The sequence below is a fragment of the Pleurodeles waltl genome, chromosome 6 (assembly GCF_031143425.1).
Source record: "Pleurodeles waltl isolate 20211129_DDA chromosome 6, aPleWal1.hap1.20221129, whole genome shotgun sequence".
In the NCBI taxonomy this organism is placed as follows: Eukaryota; Metazoa; Chordata; class Amphibia; order Caudata; family Salamandridae; genus Pleurodeles; species Pleurodeles waltl.
The window spans coordinates 212975549-212995662 of NC_090445.1; positions in this window are offsets into that span (position 1 = coordinate 212975549).

The following is a 20114-nucleotide window of genomic DNA, read 5'->3' on the forward strand; positions in this document are numbered from 1 at the left end:
ACTCTGGTCAGCACTACTGTCCAGTCTGTAGGTGAATAGGTGAGGCTAATGTGCCTGTCCCCCATTGTTGCCAAGTCCACCAGGGGCCTGTACACGGGGGATGTCTCCATTTCCTATTCATCCGCAGCGGTTGCAAATTAGGGGGCAAAACGGTGAGCAGCAGGTCAGTATCTCATATTTCCAAACACTACACTTCATTGCATGTTGTGACTGTAATAGTATATTGTTGGATAGGCCCAAATGGCGCTTGTAAAGAAATGGCTCCCTGTTGCAGTTACCCCCCACTTTTTGCCTGATACTGATGCTGACTTGACTGAGAAGTGTGCTGGGACCCTGCTAACCAGGCCCCAGCACCAGTGTTCTTTCACCTAAAATGTACCATTGTTTCCACAATTGGCACACCCTGGCATCCAGATAAGTCCCTTGTAACTGGTACCTCTGGTACCAAGGGCCCTGATGCCAGGGAAGGTCTCTAAGGGCTGTAGCATGTATTATGCCACCCTAGAGACCCCTCACTCAGCACAGACACACTGCTTACAAGCCTGTGTGTGCTGGTGAGAACAAAATGAGTAAGTCGACATGGCACTCCCCTCAGGGTGCCATGCCAGCCTCTCACTGCCTATGCAGTATAGGTAAGACACCCCTCTAGCAGGCCTTACAGCCCTAAGGCAGGGTGCACTATACCATAGGTGAGGGTACCAGTGCATGAGCACTGTGCCCCTACAGTGTCTAAGCAAAACCTTAGACATTGTAAGTGCAGGGTAGCCATAAGAGTATATGGTCTGGGAGTCTGTTTTACACGAACTCCACAGCACCATAATGGCTACACTGAAAACTGGGAAGTTTGGTATCAAACTTCTCAGCACAATAAATGCACACTGATGCCAGTGTACATTTTATTGTAAAATACACCACAGAGGGCACCTTAGAGGTGCCCCCTGAAACTTAACCGACTGTCTGTGTAGGCTGACTAGTTCTAGCAGCCTGCCACAAACCGAGACATGTTGCTGGCCCCATGGGGAGAGTGCCTTTGTCACTCTGAGGCCAGTAACAAAGCCTGCACTGGGTGGAGATGCTAACACCTCCCCCAGGCAGGAATTGTCACACCTAGCGGTGAGCCTCAAAGGCTCACCTCCTTTGTGCCAACCCAGCAGGACACTCCAGCTAGTGGAGTTGCCCGCCCCCTCCGGCCAGGCCCCCACTTTTGGCGGCAAGGCCGGAGAAGATAATGAGAAAAACAAGGAGGAGTCACTGGCCAGTCAGGACAGCCCCTAAGGTGTCCTGAGCTGAGGTGACTCTAACTTTTAGAAATCCTCCATCTTGCAGATGGAGGATTCCCCCAATAGGGTTAGGATTGTGACCCCCTCCCCTTGGGAGGAGGCACAAAGAGGGTGTACCCACCCTCAGGGCTAGTAGCCATTGGCTACTAACCCCCCAGACCTAAACACGCCCTTAAATTTAGTATTTAAGGGCTACCCTGAACCCTAGAAAATTAGATTCCTGCAACTACAAGAAGAAGGACTGCCTAGCTGAAAAACCCCTGCAGCGGAAGACCAGAAGACGACAACTGCCTTGGCTCCAGAAACTCACCGGCCTGTCTCCTGCCTTCCAAAGATCCTGCTCCAGCGACGCCTTCCAAAGGGACCAGCGACCTCGACATCCTCTGAGGACTGCCCCTGCTTCAAAAAGACAAGAAACTCCCGAGGACAGCGGACCTGCTCCAAGAAAAGCTGCAACTTTGTTTCCAGCAGCTTTAAAGAACCCTGCAAGCTCCCCGCAAAAGGCGTGAGACTTGCAACACTGCACCCGGCGACCCCGACTCGGCTGGTGGCGATCCAACACCTCAGGAGGGACCCCAGGACTACTCTAAGACTGTGAGTACAAAAACCTGTCCCCCCTGAGCCCCCACAGCGCCGCCTGCAGAGGGAATCCCGAGGCTTCCCCTGACCGCGACTCTTTGAACCTAAAGTCCCGACACCTGGGAGAGACCCTGCACCCGCAGCCCCCAGGACCTGAAGGACCGGACTTTCACTGGAGGAGTGACCCCCAGGAGTCCCTCTCCCTTGCCCAAGTGGAGGTTTCCCCGAGGAACCCCCCCCTTGCCTGCCTGCAGCGCTGAAGAGATCCCTAGATCTCCCATTGACTTCCATTACAAACCCGACGCTTGTTTCGACACTGCACCCGGCCGCCCCCGCGCTGCTGAGGGTGAAATTTCTGTGTGGACTTGTGTCCCCCCCGGTGCCCTACAAAACCCCCCTGGTCTGCCCTCCGAAGACGCGGGTACTTACCTGCAAGCAGACCGGAACCGGGGCACCCCCTTCTCTCCATTCTAGCCTATGTGTTTTGGGCACCACTTGGAACTCTGCACCTGACCGGCCCTGAGCTGCTGGTGTGGTGACTTTGGGGTTGCTCTGAACCCCCAACGGTGGGCTACCTTGGACCAAGAACTGAACCCTGTAAGTGTCCTACTTACCTGGTAAAACTAACAAAAACTTACCTCCCCCAGGAACTGTGAAAATTGCACTAAGTGTCCACTTTTAAAACAGCTATTTGTCAATAACTTGAAAAGTATACATGCAATTTTGATGATTTGAAGTTCCTAAAGTACTTACCTGCAATACCTTTCGAATGAGCTATTACATGTAGAATTTGAACCTGTGGTTCTTAAAATAAACTAAGAAAAGATATTTTTCTATACAAAAACCTATTGGCTGGATTTGTCTCTGAGTGTGTGTACCTCATTTATTGTCTATGTGTATGTACAACAAATGCTTAACACTACTCCTTGGATAAGCCTACTGCTCGACCACACTACCACAAAATAGAGCATTAGTATTATCTCTTTTTACCACTATTTTACCTCTAAGGGGAACCCTTGGACTCTGTGCATGCTATTCCTTACTTTGAAATAGCACATACAGAGCCAACTTCCTACATTGGTGGATCAGCGGTGGGGTACAAGACTTTGCATTTGCTGGACTACTCAGCCAATACCTGATCACACGACAAATTCCAAAATTGTCATTAGAAATTGATTTTTGCAATTTGAAAAGATTTCTAAATTCTTAAAAGACCTGCTAGGGCCTTGTGTTAGATCCTGTTTAGCATTTCTTTTAGAGTTTAAAAGTTTGTAAAAGTTTGAATTAGATTCTAGAACCAGTTGTAGATTCTTAAAAAGTATTCCAACTTTTAGAAGCAAAATGTCTAGCACAGATGTGACTGTGGTGGAACTCGACACCACACCTTACCTCCATCTTAAGATGAGGGAGCTAAGGTCACTCTGTAAAATAAAGAAAATAACAATGGGCCCCAAACCTACCAAAATACAGCTCCAGGAGCTTTTGGCAGAGTTTGAAAAGGCCAACCCCTCTGAGGGTGACAACTCAGAGGAAGAGGATAGTGACTTGGAGGAAAATTCCCCCCTACCAGTCCTATCTAGGGAGAACAGGGTCCCTCAAACCCTGACTCCAAAAATAATAGTCAGAGATGCTGGTTCCCTCACAGGAGAGACCAACACCTCTGAAATCACTGAGGATAACTCCAGTGAAGATGACCCCCTGTTAGCCAGGATGGTCAAAAGATTGGCTTTGGAAAAGCAGCTCCTAGCCATAGAAAGGGAAAGAAAAGAGATGGGCCTAGGTCCCATCGATGGTGGCAGCAACTTAAATAGGGTCAGAGATTCTCCTGACATCCTAAAAATCCCCAAAGGGATTGTAACAAAATATGAAGATGGTGATGACATCACCAAATGGTTCACAGCTTTTGAGAGGGCTTGTGTAACCAGAAAAGTGAACAGATCTCACTGGGGTGCTCTCCTTTGGGAAATGTTCACTGGAAAGTGTAGGGATAGACTCCTCACACTCTCTGGAAAAGATGCAGAATCTTATGACCTCATGAAGGGTACCCTGATTGAGGGCTTTGGATTCTCCACTGAGGAGTATAGAATTAGATTCAGGGGGGCTCAAAAATCCTCGAGCCAGACCTGGGTTGATTTTGTAGACTACTCAGTAAAAACACTAGATGGTTGGTTAACTGGAAATGAAGTGTGTGACTATGTTGGGCTTTATAATTTGTTTATGAAAGAACACATTTTAAGTAACTGCTTCAATGAAAAGTTGCATCAGTATCTGGTAGACCTAGGTCCAATTTCTCCCCAAGAATTGGGAAAGAAGGCAGACCACTGGGTCAAGACTAGGGTAACCAAAACTTCCACTGGGGGTGACCAAAAGAAAGGGGTTACAAAAACTCCCCAGGAGAAAGTGGGTAACACTAGAAACAAAGAAAAAGAGTCCTCTGTAGGCCCCCAAAAACCAGAACAGGTGGGTGGGCCCCAAGACACAACCCAAAACAAAGGTGGGTACCAGGGTAAGAACTGGGATGCCACTAAGGCATGGTGCCACAACTGTAAACAGTCTGGGCACCACACCAAGGACACTTCTTGTCCCAAAAACAAACCCCAGAACAAAATTCCAGGGGTAACCAGTGTAGCCATGGGAGATGACTCCTCAGATGAGGAGGTCTTCATAGCCTTCAACTGGAAACAGGGCCCAACAGGTGAGTTGGAGATTCCAGAGGGAAGTAGACACTTCCACCACCTACTGGTGAATGGAATCCCAACCACTGCCCTGAGAGACACTTGTGCCAGTCACACTATTGTGCATGACAGGCTGGTGCTCTCAAACCAGTACATCCCAGGTGAGACTGCCAGGGTAAGAGTTAGCCTAGACAGGGTCACTAAGAGGCCTGTGGCTTTAGTACCCATAGAAGTGGGTGGCACTCTTAGCTGGAGAAGGGTAGTAGTCAGTACAGACCTCCCCCTTGATTGTCTCCTTGGAAATGACTACCCAGAGGTTAGTCAGAGCCCAAGAGAAGAACTGGTCCAGTGCCAGTCCTCTCCCAAGGATTCTGGAAGTCCTGCCTCTGCAGTAAATGCAAGTAGGCCCCAGAAGAAAAAGAAAAGGAAACAGAGTAGGAAAGGTGGACAACCTTTAGCCAAGGTTCCAGCAAGCCAAGGAGATTCTGCTCCAGTAGGGGAGAACTCCAAAAATGGCTCTGATAAAGTCCAACCTGACCCACAAGAAGTCCTGGCTAGTCAGGCAACTGTTAAGCCTGAGTGGGTGGCTCCTCAGCTAACAGAAGAAAGAGTGGAAGAAGGGTGTTTACTACAAGATGTGGTGACCCCCCACTCTAATACAGCAGACAGGCACCCTGAACCCAAAAAAGCCTGTAACTTAGCCCCTTCCCTTGTAGGTGAAGAGCTAAAGGTGTGGTTCTGGGCACTGACAGCTGTCAGTGGCCTCTGCTGGGTGTTAGCCTTTATGGCTGCACTATCCTTGGCCTGGTGGTCTGACCCCATGCCAAATAACAAGTTAGGCCCCCTGACCCTGTTGGTCATGGTGGGGTTACTCCAGCTCTGGGTAACCTCTTTGGGTAAGCTAGGAGTGACCCTGGCTAAGATAAGATTAGCAGAGGTGGATACCTCTGACCTCAAAATAGAGAGAATGGGTGAAGACATAAAAAACACAGACAAGAGGCAGTTCAGACTAGGTCCTATCACTGTGGAAGTGGGTCAGTTCCCCAGAGGGAATGACCTGAACAGGAGGATGTAAGGCAGAGTAGGCCCTGCAACAAACCAGCCATTTCCTCTACTCTTCCTCGCCTGACAGACTAGGAAGACTCTTCCAGCGTTGGCTGAGTCTCCTGGCCTGTGGGCTGGGGGGGGCTTGTGTAAAGAAATGGCTCCCTGTTGCAGTTACCCCCCACTTTTTGCCTGATACTGATGCTGACTTGACTGAGAAGTGTGCTGGGACCCTGCTAACCAGGCCCCAGCACCAGTGTTCTTTCACCTAAAATGTACCATTGTTTCCACAATTGGCACACCCTGGCATCCAGATAAGTCCCTTGTAACTGGTACCTCTGGTACCAAGGGCCCTGATGCCAGGGAAGGTCTCTAAGGGCTGTAGCATGTATTATGCCACCCTAGAGACCCCTCACTCAGCACAGACACACTGCTTACAAGCCTGTGTGTGCTGGTGAGAACAAAATGAGTAAGTCGACATGGCACTCCCCTCAGGGTGCCATGCCAGCCTCTCACTGCCTATGCAGTATAGGTAAGACACCCCTCTAGCAGGCCTTACAGCCCTAAGGCAGGGTGCACTATACCATAGGTGAGGGTACCAGTGCATGAGCACTGTGCCCCTACAGTGTCTAAGCAAAACCTTAGACATTGTAAGTGCAGGGTAGCCATAAGAGTATATGGTCTGGGAGTCTGTTTTACACGAACTCCACAGCACCATAATGGCTACACTGAAAACTGGGAAGTTTGGTATCAAACTTCTCAGCACAATAAATGCACACTGATGCCAGTGTACATTTTATTGTAAAATACACCACAGAGGGCACCTTAGAGGTGCCCCCTGAAACTTAACCGACTGTCTGTGTAGGCTGACTAGTTCTAGCAGCCTGCCACAAACCGAGACATGTTGCTGGCCCCATGGGGAGAGTGCCTTTGTCACTCTGAGGCCAGTAACAAAGCCTGCACTGGGTGGAGATGCTAACACCTCCCCCAGGCAGGAATTGTCACACCTAGCGGTGAGCCTCAAAGGCTCACCTCCTTTGTGCCAACCCAGCAGGACACTCCAGCTAGTGGAGTTGCCCGCCCCCTCCGGCCAGGCCCCCACTTTTGGCGGCAAGGCCGGAGAAGATAATGAGAAAAACAAGGAGGAGTCACTGGCCAGTCAGGACAGCCCCTAAGGTGTCCTGAGCTGAGGTGACTCTAACTTTTAGAAATCCTCCATCTTGCAGATGGAGGATTCCCCCAATAGGGTTAGGATTGTGACCCCCTCCCCTTGGGAGGAGGCACAAAGAGGGTGTACCCACCCTCAGGGCTAGTAGCCATTGGCTACTAACCCCCCAGACCTAAACACGCCCTTAAATTTAGTATTTAAGGGCTACCCTGAACCCTAGAAAATTAGATTCCTGCAACTACAAGAAGAAGGACTGCCTAGCTGAAAAACCCCTGCAGCGGAAGACCAGAAGACGACAACTGCCTTGGCTCCAGAAACTCACCGGCCTGTCTCCTGCCTTCCAAAGATCCTGCTCCAGCGACGCCTTCCAAAGGGACCAGCGACCTCGACATCCTCTGAGGACTGCCCCTGCTTCAAAAAGACAAGAAACTCCCGAGGACAGCGGACCTGCTCCAAGAAAAGCTGCAACTTTGTTTCCAGCAGCTTTAAAGAACCCTGCAAGCTCCCCGCAAAAGGCGTGAGACTTGCAACACTGCACCCGGCGACCCCGACTCGGCTGGTGGCGATCCAACACCTCAGGAGGGACCCCAGGACTACTCTAAGACTGTGAGTACAAAAACCTGTCCCCCCTGAGCCCCCACAGCGCCGCCTGCAGAGGGAATCCCGAGGCTTCCCCTGACCGCGACTCTTTGAACCTAAAGTCCCGACACCTGGGAGAGACCCTGCACCCGCAGCCCCCAGGACCTGAAGGACCGGACTTTCACTGGAGGAGTGACCCCCAGGAGTCCCTCTCCCTTGCCCAAGTGGAGGTTTCCCCGAGGAACCCCCCCCTTGCCTGCCTGCAGCGCTGAAGAGATCCCTAGATCTCCCATTGACTTCCATTACAAACCCGACGCTTGTTTCGACACTGCACCCGGCCGCCCCCGCGCTGCTGAGGGTGAAATTTCTGTGTGGACTTGTGTCCCCCCCGGTGCCCTACAAAACCCCCCTGGTCTGCCCTCCGAAGACGCGGGTACTTACCTGCAAGCAGACCGGAACCGGGGCACCCCCTTCTCTCCATTCTAGCCTATGTGTTTTGGGCACCACTTGGAACTCTGCACCTGACCGGCCCTGAGCTGCTGGTGTGGTGACTTTGGGGTTGCTCTGAACCCCCAACGGTGGGCTACCTTGGACCAAGAACTGAACCCTGTAAGTGTCCTACTTACCTGGTAAAACTAACAAAAACTTACCTCCCCCAGGAACTGTGAAAATTGCACTAAGTGTCCACTTTTAAAACAGCTATTTGTCAATAACTTGAAAAGTATACATGCAATTTTGATGATTTGAAGTTCCTAAAGTACTTACCTGCAATACCTTTCGAATGAGCTATTACATGTAGAATTTGAACCTGTGGTTCTTAAAATAAACTAAGAAAAGATATTTTTCTATACAAAAACCTATTGGCTGGATTTGTCTCTGAGTGTGTGTACCTCATTTATTGTCTATGTGTATGTACAACAAATGCTTAACACTACTCCTTGGATAAGCCTACTGCTCGACCACACTACCACAAAATAGAGCATTAGTATTATCTCTTTTTACCACTATTTTACCTCTAAGGGGAACCCTTGGACTCTGTGCATGCTATTCCTTACTTTGAAATAGCACATACAGAGCCAACTTCCTACATTGGTGGATCAGCGGTGGGGTACAAGACTTTGCATTTGCTGGACTACTCAGCCAATACCTGATCACACGACAAATTCCAAAATTGTCATTAGAAATTGATTTTTGCAATTTGAAAAGATTTCTAAATTCTTAAAAGACCTGCTAGGGCCTTGTGTTAGATCCTGTTTAGCATTTCTTTTAGAGTTTAAAAGTTTGTAAAAGTTTGAATTAGATTCTAGAACCAGTTGTAGATTCTTAAAAAGTATTCCAACTTTTAGAAGCAAAATGTCTAGCACAGATGTGACTGTGGTGGAACTCGACACCACACCTTACCTCCATCTTAAGATGAGGGAGCTAAGGTCACTCTGTAAAATAAAGAAAATAACAATGGGCCCCAAACCTACCAAAATACAGCTCCAGGAGCTTTTGGCAGAGTTTGAAAAGGCCAACCCCTCTGAGGGTGACAACTCAGAGGAAGAGGATAGTGACTTGGAGGAAAATTCCCCCCTACCAGTCCTATCTAGGGAGAACAGGGTCCCTCAAACCCTGACTCCAAAAATAATAGTCAGAGATGCTGGTTCCCTCACAGGAGAGACCAACACCTCTGAAATCACTGAGGATAACTCCAGTGAAGATGACCCCCTGTTAGCCAGGATGGTCAAAAGATTGGCTTTGGAAAAGCAGCTCCTAGCCATAGAAAGGGAAAGAAAAGAGATGGGCCTAGGTCCCATCGATGGTGGCAGCAACTTAAATAGGGTCAGAGATTCTCCTGACATCCTAAAAATCCCCAAAGGGATTGTAACAAAATATGAAGATGGTGATGACATCACCAAATGGTTCACAGCTTTTGAGAGGGCTTGTGTAACCAGAAAAGTGAACAGATCTCACTGGGGTGCTCTCCTTTGGGAAATGTTCACTGGAAAGTGTAGGGATAGACTCCTCACACTCTCTGGAAAAGATGCAGAATCTTATGACCTCATGAAGGGTACCCTGATTGAGGGCTTTGGATTCTCCACTGAGGAGTATAGAATTAGATTCAGGGGGGCTCAAAAATCCTCGAGCCAGACCTGGGTTGATTTTGTAGACTACTCAGTAAAAACACTAGATGGTTGGTTAACTGGAAATGAAGTGTGTGACTATGTTGGGCTTTATAATTTGTTTATGAAAGAACACATTTTAAGTAACTGCTTCAATGAAAAGTTGCATCAGTATCTGGTAGACCTAGGTCCAATTTCTCCCCAAGAATTGGGAAAGAAGGCAGACCACTGGGTCAAGACTAGGGTAACCAAAACTTCCACTGGGGGTGACCAAAAGAAAGGGGTTACAAAAACTCCCCAGGAGAAAGTGGGTAACACTAGAAACAAAGAAAAAGAGTCCTCTGTAGGCCCCCAAAAACCAGAACAGGTGGGTGGGCCCCAAGACACAACCCAAAACAAAGGTGGGTACCAGGGTAAGAACTGGGATGCCACTAAGGCATGGTGCCACAACTGTAAACAGTCTGGGCACCACACCAAGGACACTTCTTGTCCCAAAAACAAACCCCAGAACAAAATTCCAGGGGTAACCAGTGTAGCCATGGGAGATGACTCCTCAGATGAGGAGGTCTTCATAGCCTTCAACTGGAAACAGGGCCCAACAGGTGAGTTGGAGATTCCAGAGGGAAGTAGACACTTCCACCACCTACTGGTGAATGGAATCCCAACCACTGCCCTGAGAGACACTTGTGCCAGTCACACTATTGTGCATGACAGGCTGGTGCTCTCAAACCAGTACATCCCAGGTGAGACTGCCAGGGTAAGAGTTAGCCTAGACAGGGTCACTAAGAGGCCTGTGGCTTTAGTACCCATAGAAGTGGGTGGCACTCTTAGCTGGAGAAGGGTAGTAGTCAGTACAGACCTCCCCCTTGATTGTCTCCTTGGAAATGACTACCCAGAGGTTAGTCAGAGCCCAAGAGAAGAACTGGTCCAGTGCCAGTCCTCTCCCAAGGATTCTGGAAGTCCTGCCTCTGCAGTAAATGCAAGTAGGCCCCAGAAGAAAAAGAAAAGGAAACAGAGTAGGAAAGGTGGACAACCTTTAGCCAAGGTTCCAGCAAGCCAAGGAGATTCTGCTCCAGTAGGGGAGAACTCCAAAAATGGCTCTGATAAAGTCCAACCTGACCCACAAGAAGTCCTGGCTAGTCAGGCAACTGTTAAGCCTGAGTGGGTGGCTCCTCAGCTAACAGAAGAAAGAGTGGAAGAAGGGTGTTTACTACAAGATGTGGTGACCCCCCACTCTAATACAGCAGACAGGCACCCTGAACCCAAAAAAGCCTGTAACTTAGCCCCTTCCCTTGTAGGTGAAGAGCTAAAGGTGTGGTTCTGGGCACTGACAGCTGTCAGTGGCCTCTGCTGGGTGTTAGCCTTTATGGCTGCACTATCCTTGGCCTGGTGGTCTGACCCCATGCCAAATAACAAGTTAGGCCCCCTGACCCTGTTGGTCATGGTGGGGTTACTCCAGCTCTGGGTAACCTCTTTGGGTAAGCTAGGAGTGACCCTGGCTAAGATAAGATTAGCAGAGGTGGATACCTCTGACCTCAAAATAGAGAGAATGGGTGAAGACATAAAAAACACAGACAAGAGGCAGTTCAGACTAGGTCCTATCACTGTGGAAGTGGGTCAGTTCCCCAGAGGGAATGACCTGAACAGGAGGATGTAAGGCAGAGTAGGCCCTGCAACAAACCAGCCATTTCCTCTACTCTTCCTCGCCTGACAGACTAGGAAGACTCTTCCAGCGTTGGCTGAGTCTCCTGGCCTGTGGGCTGGGGGGGGCTTGTGTAAAGAAATGGCTCCCTGTTGCAGTTACCCCCCACTTTTTGCCTGATACTGATGCTGACTTGACTGAGAAGTGTGCTGGGACCCTGCTAACCAGGCCCCAGCACCAGTGTTCTTTCACCTAAAATGTACCATTGTTTCCACAATTGGCACACCCTGGCATCCAGATAAGTCCCTTGTAACTGGTACCTCTGGTACCAAGGGCCCTGATGCCAGGGAAGGTCTCTAAGGGCTGTAGCATGTATTATGCCACCCTAGAGACCCCTCACTCAGCACAGACACACTGCTTACAAGCCTGTGTGTGCTGGTGAGAACAAAATGAGTAAGTCGACATGGCACTCCCCTCAGGGTGCCATGCCAGCCTCTCACTGCCTATGCAGTATAGGTAAGACACCCCTCTAGCAGGCCTTACAGCCCTAAGGCAGGGTGCACTATACCATAGGTGAGGGTACCAGTGCATGAGCACTGTGCCCCTACAGTGTCTAAGCAAAACCTTAGACATTGTAAGTGCAGGGTAGCCATAAGAGTATATGGTCTGGGAGTCTGTTTTACACGAACTCCACAGCACCATAATGGCTACACTGAAAACTGGGAAGTTTGGTATCAAACTTCTCAGCACAATAAATGCACACTGATGCCAGTGTACATTTTATTGTAAAATACACCACAGAGGGCACCTTAGAGGTGCCCCCTGAAACTTAACCGACTGTCTGTGTAGGCTGACTAGTTCTAGCAGCCTGCCACAAACCGAGACATGTTGCTGGCCCCATGGGGAGAGTGCCTTTGTCACTCTGAGGCCAGTAACAAAGCCTGCACTGGGTGGAGATGCTAACACCTCCCCCAGGCAGGAATTGTCACACCTAGCGGTGAGCCTCAAAGGCTCACCTCCTTTGTGCCAACCCAGCAGGACACTCCAGCTAGTGGAGTTGCCCGCCCCCTCCGGCCAGGCCCCCACTTTTGGCGGCAAGGCCGGAGAAGATAATGAGAAAAACAAGGAGGAGTCACTGGCCAGTCAGGACAGCCCCTAAGGTGTCCTGAGCTGAGGTGACTCTAACTTTTAGAAATCCTCCATCTTGCAGATGGAGGATTCCCCCAATAGGGTTAGGATTGTGACCCCCTCCCCTTGGGAGGAGGCACAAAGAGGGTGTACCCACCCTCAGGGCTAGTAGCCATTGGCTACTAACCCCCCAGACCTAAACACGCCCTTAAATTTAGTATTTAAGGGCTACCCTGAACCCTAGAAAATTAGATTCCTGCAACTACAAGAAGAAGGACTGCCTAGCTGAAAAACCCCTGCAGCGGAAGACCAGAAGACGACAACTGCCTTGGCTCCAGAAACTCACCGGCCTGTCTCCTGCCTTCCAAAGATCCTGCTCCAGCGACGCCTTCCAAAGGGACCAGCGACCTCGACATCCTCTGAGGACTGCCCCTGCTTCAAAAAGACAAGAAACTCCCGAGGACAGCGGACCTGCTCCAAGAAAAGCTGCAACTTTGTTTCCAGCAGCTTTAAAGAACCCTGCAAGCTCCCCGCAAAAGGCGTGAGACTTGCAACACTGCACCCGGCGACCCCGACTCGGCTGGTGGCGATCCAACACCTCAGGAGGGACCCCAGGACTACTCTAAGACTGTGAGTACAAAAACCTGTCCCCCCTGAGCCCCCACAGCGCCGCCTGCAGAGGGAATCCCGAGGCTTCCCCTGACCGCGACTCTTTGAACCTAAAGTCCCGACACCTGGGAGAGACCCTGCACCCGCAGCCCCCAGGACCTGAAGGACCGGACTTTCACTGGAGGAGTGACCCCCAGGAGTCCCTCTCCCTTGCCCAAGTGGAGGTTTCCCCGAGGAACCCCCCCCTTGCCTGCCTGCAGCGCTGAAGAGATCCCTAGATCTCCCATTGACTTCCATTACAAACCCGACGCTTGTTTCGACACTGCACCCGGCCGCCCCCGCGCTGCTGAGGGTGAAATTTCTGTGTGGACTTGTGTCCCCCCCGGTGCCCTACAAAACCCCCCTGGTCTGCCCTCCGAAGACGCGGGTACTTACCTGCAAGCAGACCGGAACCGGGGCACCCCCTTCTCTCCATTCTAGCCTATGTGTTTTGGGCACCACTTGGAACTCTGCACCTGACCGGCCCTGAGCTGCTGGTGTGGTGACTTTGGGGTTGCTCTGAACCCCCAACGGTGGGCTACCTTGGACCAAGAACTGAACCCTGTAAGTGTCCTACTTACCTGGTAAAACTAACAAAAACTTACCTCCCCCAGGAACTGTGAAAATTGCACTAAGTGTCCACTTTTAAAACAGCTATTTGTCAATAACTTGAAAAGTATACATGCAATTTTGATGATTTGAAGTTCCTAAAGTACTTACCTGCAATACCTTTCGAATGAGCTATTACATGTAGAATTTGAACCTGTGGTTCTTAAAATAAACTAAGAAAAGATATTTTTCTATACAAAAACCTATTGGCTGGATTTGTCTCTGAGTGTGTGTACCTCATTTATTGTCTATGTGTATGTACAACAAATGCTTAACACTACTCCTTGGATAAGCCTACTGCTCGACCACACTACCACAAAATAGAGCATTAGTATTATCTCTTTTTACCACTATTTTACCTCTAAGGGGAACCCTTGGACTCTGTGCATGCTATTCCTTACTTTGAAATAGCACATACAGAGCCAACTTCCTACAGCGCTTATGTGTACTGTGACGCAGTTAGGTTCCATGGCCTGCCCCCCTCACCCTGAAATGGCATCCGCCTGTCCTGTTAGGAGGGACATGTGGGAATGAGGTAATTCCGCTGACGTTATGTGCCGTTGCGGGAGGCGGTCGAGAACCGGCGTGCAACTCCTCATTGGTTACCATTGGGCCCTATGGGTTACAGTGGCCAATGATGATGCACGCCAGCGGTGACCGCCATTTTCTATCTGTTCACTTACTTGCTACCTGACCTTCAACAGGAGAGGACCTACACTGCATGTGCTGCTGTGACCTGTGTCTGGAACCGACCATGACTCGTGTCACTGGGGAAAGGGCCCCTGCCTTCACCGCGGTGGAATTGGAGAGATTGCTGGATGGGGTCCTACCCCAGTACTGAATGCTGTATGGGCCTACAAACTAACAGATGAGTACACTGTGAGCATGATGCATGGGGCATGAATGCATGGAGTGGTGTGTGTGAAGGCCTTGTGTGGGGGGTGGTGGTGGAAGGGCCCTGGGCAGCGTGCTGCATGTATGGTGGGCCATGTCAGTGCGTAAGGGAATCTGAGGGCTATGGTGGGCCAGGAGTGTAACAGGCAGAATGGTCTGACTGATACCTTTTCTTATGTGTATTTCTATGCAGTTGGGCCCATCAGAAAAAGCGTATATGGCGTGCCATCGCCAAGGATGTGCGGACCCTGGGGGTCTAAAGCAGGCGGAGCACAAACTGTCGGAAACGGTGGGAGGACCTGAGATGCTGGACACGGAAGACCGCGGAGGTCCAGCTGGGGATGGCCTCCTAACGAGGAAGGGGTGCCCGTTGAACCCTGACCCCCCTGATGGCCTGCATGGATGGTGGCCTATCCAGAGCTGGATGGGCGCTTGGGGGCATCACAGCTGCCACAAGGGGGTGAGTACAGTGCCCCAATATACTACTTGCACATGGTGGTGTGGCATCTGGGTGGGGGATGTGGGCCTGTGGGTGCCCCTAGGCCAGGCAGGACATTGCAGGGTAGGTCTCATGTTGGGCAGGGTCTGATGTAAACTTCCTCCAACCAAGCTAGTAGGCATCCACTACTGGGCAGGGGACTGTGGGTCTCAGGTATGCTGCAATTGGTGTTAGGTGTCCCTGTCCATGGGCTGGTGACGAGCATTGTGACTGTTAGTGCATTGCCTAGTGCATAGGGCTGTTCCCTGAGTGTGTGTGTCGTGTACGCCAACGGTGGTGGTGTTGCCGCAATTGACCAATTGTATTCTTTGTCTCTCCCCCCCTTTTTGTTTTGTCACCCTGTCCTTTTGTACATTAGCATCGTCTGGCAGAGGTACAGAGGCACCGGCGATGGGGAGAGCTGCATCCCACAGGACCCAGGAGGCCGAATCCACTGACGGTGAGGGCACCACTGGGACGGAGGGTGAGGGGAGCACCACGGCAGAGACTGGAGGGGACAGTTCGGACAGTGATACCTCCTCCGATGGAAGCTCCCTGGTAGTGGCAGAAACCTCTGTGCCCACCCCAACTACAGCCAGCACCCCCTTACCAGCACCACCCTCCCAGCAGCCCCTCAGCGTGTTTCCCATGCCCGCTCAACCAGGAGGGTGGGCATCTCCTTCGCCCCAGGCACCTCATGCCCTGCCCCAGTTAGCCCTGCTGCTCTGAGTGAGGAGGCTATTGACCTCCTGCGATCCATTTCTGCTGGGCAGTCAACCATTGTGAATGCCATCCAGGGCCTGGCAGCCCATTTGCAACAGACAAATGCATTCCTGGAGAGCATTCACTCTGGCATGGCGGCCCAACAGAGATCAATCCAGGCTTTGGCCTCCTCCCTGATGGCAGCCATTGTTCCTGTTTCTAGCCTCCCCCCTCCAACTTCCTCTACCCAATCCCATTCCCCTCAACCCCAACCTATCCCAAGCACACAGGCAGACCAGCATGCACACAGGACAACACACAGGAGTGGTTCAGGCAAACACAAGCACCACACATCATCCCACAGGCACTCACACAAACACCATCCAGATACAGATATACCAACATCCACTGCCTCCCCTGTGTCCCCCTCGTCATCCTCCTCCCTCCCAGTAGTGTCTACACTCACTCCTGCATGCACTACATCTTCATCCACTACCACCATCACGCCTATCACTACACGCCCCTCACTGGCAGTCACCACCCCCACATCCATGCACACGTTCCCTGTGTCCTCTTCCACTGTGTCTCTGCCCCCTCCTCCCAAAGTACACAAACGCAAGCACTCACACACCCAACAGCCATCCACCTCACAACAGCATCCAGCCCATGCACCTGCACCCAAAATCAGCAGACACCTCCTACAACCACTTCCTCTTCCTCCACTCCCAAACCTTCACCCTCTTCCCGCCCTAATGTCCGTAAGAAGCTGTTCCTCTCCACCGTTGACGTCTTCCCTACCACTCCCCCCCTCCTTCACGTCGGGCCAGGGTGGTCAGAACCCAGGCGAGTACCTCAGCCACCCAGTCCACGGCCACAGTAGTGTCGACAGCTACTGCATGTGGGAGAGGATCCCAGGCACCAGGCAGCCACACTGAAAGGGTGCCTGCACCAGGTGCTTCAAAGAAGGGCAAGGAGGCACCACCAGCTGCGTCTAGGATGGGCAAGGAGGCACCACCAGCTGCGTCTAGGAAGGGCACGGAGGCACCCCCATCTGCTACAGGGAAGAGCAAGGAGGCACCACCAGCTTCGTCTAGGAAGGTCAAGGAGGCACCCGCAGCTGCTACAGGGAAGGGCAATGGGCAATTCCCGGCTGCTGACAGGAAGGGCAAGGGGCCTGCATCAGCAAGCAGGAAGGACAGGAGGTATGGTGCTGGGACTCATTCGGAGCCCCCACCACCAACCATGGTGGTTCAGCCGTCTGAGGCTGCAAAGGAAGAGCTGGAGCCTCCCCCCACCACTGGCAGCACTGCCACAAGCACCGCAGCCAGCAGCAGCAGCCCCAGTGGGGCAGCCGTCCGAGGCTGCAGGGGAAGGACTGGAGCCTCCCCCCACCACTGCTAGCACCGCCACCACCGCCACCAGCAGCAGTAGCCCCAGTGTACAGCCGTCCGAGGCTCCAGGGGAAGGGCTGGAGCCTTCCCCCACCACTGCCAGCACAGCCACTGCCACCACTGAGCAGCCGTCACCACCAGCGGCCAGTGTGTAGTCCTGCATCCATGGGCTGTTGAGCGGCCTGGGCCCTGCAAATCCTGTGGGTCTGACACCCAGGTGAGAGACTGTGGCCTTGTATTCCCAAGATCTGCACCACAGGGCACGATGCTCCCTCCAGAAACAGTGGAAGATGCGATCCACTCACCCCATTCTTCCCATGATGAAGCACACTGGGCACAATGACCCCTCCAGGACCAGTGGAAGAAGCCATCCATTCACCCCATCCTTCCCAGGATGAAGCACACTGGGCACAATGCCCCCTCCAGAACCAGTGTAGAAGCTATCCACTCACCCCATCCTTCCCAGGATGGAGCACACTGGGCACAATGCCCCCTCCAGAACCAGTGGAGAAGCCATCCACTCACCCCATCCTTCCCAGGATGAAGCACATTGGGCACAATGCACCCTCCAGAACCAGTGGAAGAAGCCATCCACTCACCCCATCCTTCCCAGGATGAAGCACACTGGGCACAATGCCCCCTCCAGAACCAGTGGAAGTAGCCATCCCCTAGAGAGACTGTGGCCTTGCTCTCCCCAGGACCAAGCAGTGGGAAAACCACCCACTTGAGAGACTGTGGCCTTGCACTCCCCAGGACCAAGCAGTGGGGAAACCACCCACTTGAGAGACTGTGGCCTTGTACTCCCCAGGACCAAGCAGTGGACAAACTACCCACTTGAGACTATGGCCTTGTACTCCCAGGACCAAGCAGTGGGCATGTAGCCCCATCGGGGACCAGTGGCGTTATACCATCTTCCGGATGAGGTGCCCCCCCATTCCCCATCCCCCTGAGGTGCCTGTTTATTTTTGACCTTATGCCCCTGCAGTGTTCTCTCCGTGTTGTTGCAGGAGTGAGGTGGGGCCTTGGCCTATGTGATGTGGCCCTGTGGCCCACAGACATTGAGGACTGGGCAATGTCCCTACATTTGTAAATATGTATATACGTTTGGATTTCGATGCACTTATTCGTAGTATTTTGTCGCATTACACTCACTTTCTTCATATCATTTTGTCCTTGCATTATTCCTGAGGGTTATGGGGTGAATATGTAGTGTTACTGCATCTGGTTGTGTGTATGGTGTTGGGGGTGGGGGTGTTGCGAGTTACGTGTGTGTGTCACTCTCTTTTTCCTCCCCCCTCCCTTGTATGCTAGGCAGCAGTACTCACTGTGGTCTTCTTTGTCGGCGTTGATGTTCATAACGCAGCAGAAGGTAGACGAGCATAGGGAATATGTGCAGCTTGGGCTCCATGGCATTGTGGTTGATCCCTGAGTCTCCACAGGTGAGTCCTTTGACTTCTGAGATCTGTTTCCGCCAGGCTTTTGATGTTGTTGGTACCGCTCCAGAAAAGGTGATGGATAGGCCGATCATAATAGTGTGGGCGGTACACTGTCTTCCGCCTAGCTGTTGGCGGTTCCCGCCGTGGTGCTTGTTGATTCCACCGTGGCGGTCGTTGTGTTAAAGTGGCTGTCTGTCTGAGCGGTTTTCACCGTGGTCATAATTAAATTTTTGTTACTGCTGGCCTGTTGGCAGTATTACTGCTGATTTATTACCGACTGCCAGGGTTGTAATGAGGGCCATAGTCTTCTGTCTACCACAAGAAACATGAAATTACATTCAGGAAGAGGAATTTGGACATTTTGTGGTCATTCTGAGGCATCCTCTCATCACCACAATCTCCTCCATCCTGTTGCTCCTTGCCAGAATCATAGGCCCTCCTATTTGGCAATCAGGAACTAGAGATCTTTAATGAAAGGATCGCCCAAAGGCACCTTCAGCTTTATGGGGGTCCAAAGCGCAGGCCCAAATCCGGTGCAACATCAGTTCATGCTGCGGTGCAGTCAGTGTCCACACCTGGCAGGGGAAGTTCTGCTGCTAGAGCTGGCAGGACTTTGATCACTGGACCTGAATCAAGGTCCAGGACATTATGGGCTTGTCCTCCCAGCCACATTCTCGACTAACCGAAATGATACACATGTTTATGAGGGTCTTGAGAGCAGCCTGGCCAACCCTTCATGCTCAACTGGAAGAGTTTGAGCAGCAGAGAGACACTAAGAATATTATTTTAATATTCAATTACGTGCACTCCTGAAAGTGATGTCCTGTTGTGTTCAGTTTGAGCTTTGTTCTAACCTTCAATGTTGTATTTAATCTATGTTGTTCTGGATATTATAAAATTACTTTTACAGTTCAAAGGAAATTCTCTATCTCTCTATATATACTTATAGATATAGATATATATAAGACAATTAAAACAGAACTTCCAAATTTCTGGAACTGTTACATTTTCATTTTGTAAAAGCTTAGTTGCGGAGTTCAGTTAAGTTTTGAAAGTCACACAGAAAGCGCAAAAATCCTAAGCATGATTTGCCAATGCCCCGCCACTTGCACTGATCAAAGTCAGGCAACACCTCCGGTACCTCCAAGCCTCAGAGCTGTTCTGTGGAGCATGGAACAGACTCCTGAAGGGCTACCATTTGGTCTCCTACTACAGCAGAAAGCCACAGTTGATGAAATGCGAGATTTGTGGTACCCCACTGGATCCCTTTGGAGAACCTTCAGGCCCCAAGGATCTGAGATTGCTGCCAGTTAGATAAACATTAGCAGATCCTTCTCTGACTCAACTTCCAATCAAGGTCGCTCCCATTTTCGAGCCTAGTGCTGCTGACTCCATACCCAGCGCAACGTCTGACGCCGATTCTGGCGCTGCAGCTGATGTCGCCAGCCTGAGCCTCAATGCCGATACCAGCATCACTGATGCCGGGCCCAGAACACATAGTTCTATCAGATGTAGAGGCTCAATCCTCACCAACAATGCAACACTATGGCCACTCCAATCCAGAAATATACCTTCAACATGATGATTGGGATGAAGATGATGGTGGCTATACTAATGGTTATTATGATGATAGAAATGTGTTTGTAGATCTTCAGGATGCCAGTGGCCTGGACACACCAGAAGACACTGGACTAGCCTCCCAAATCAAGCTTTGGTCGCCTGAAGACCCCACCTCCTTCACCACAGACATTAGGAG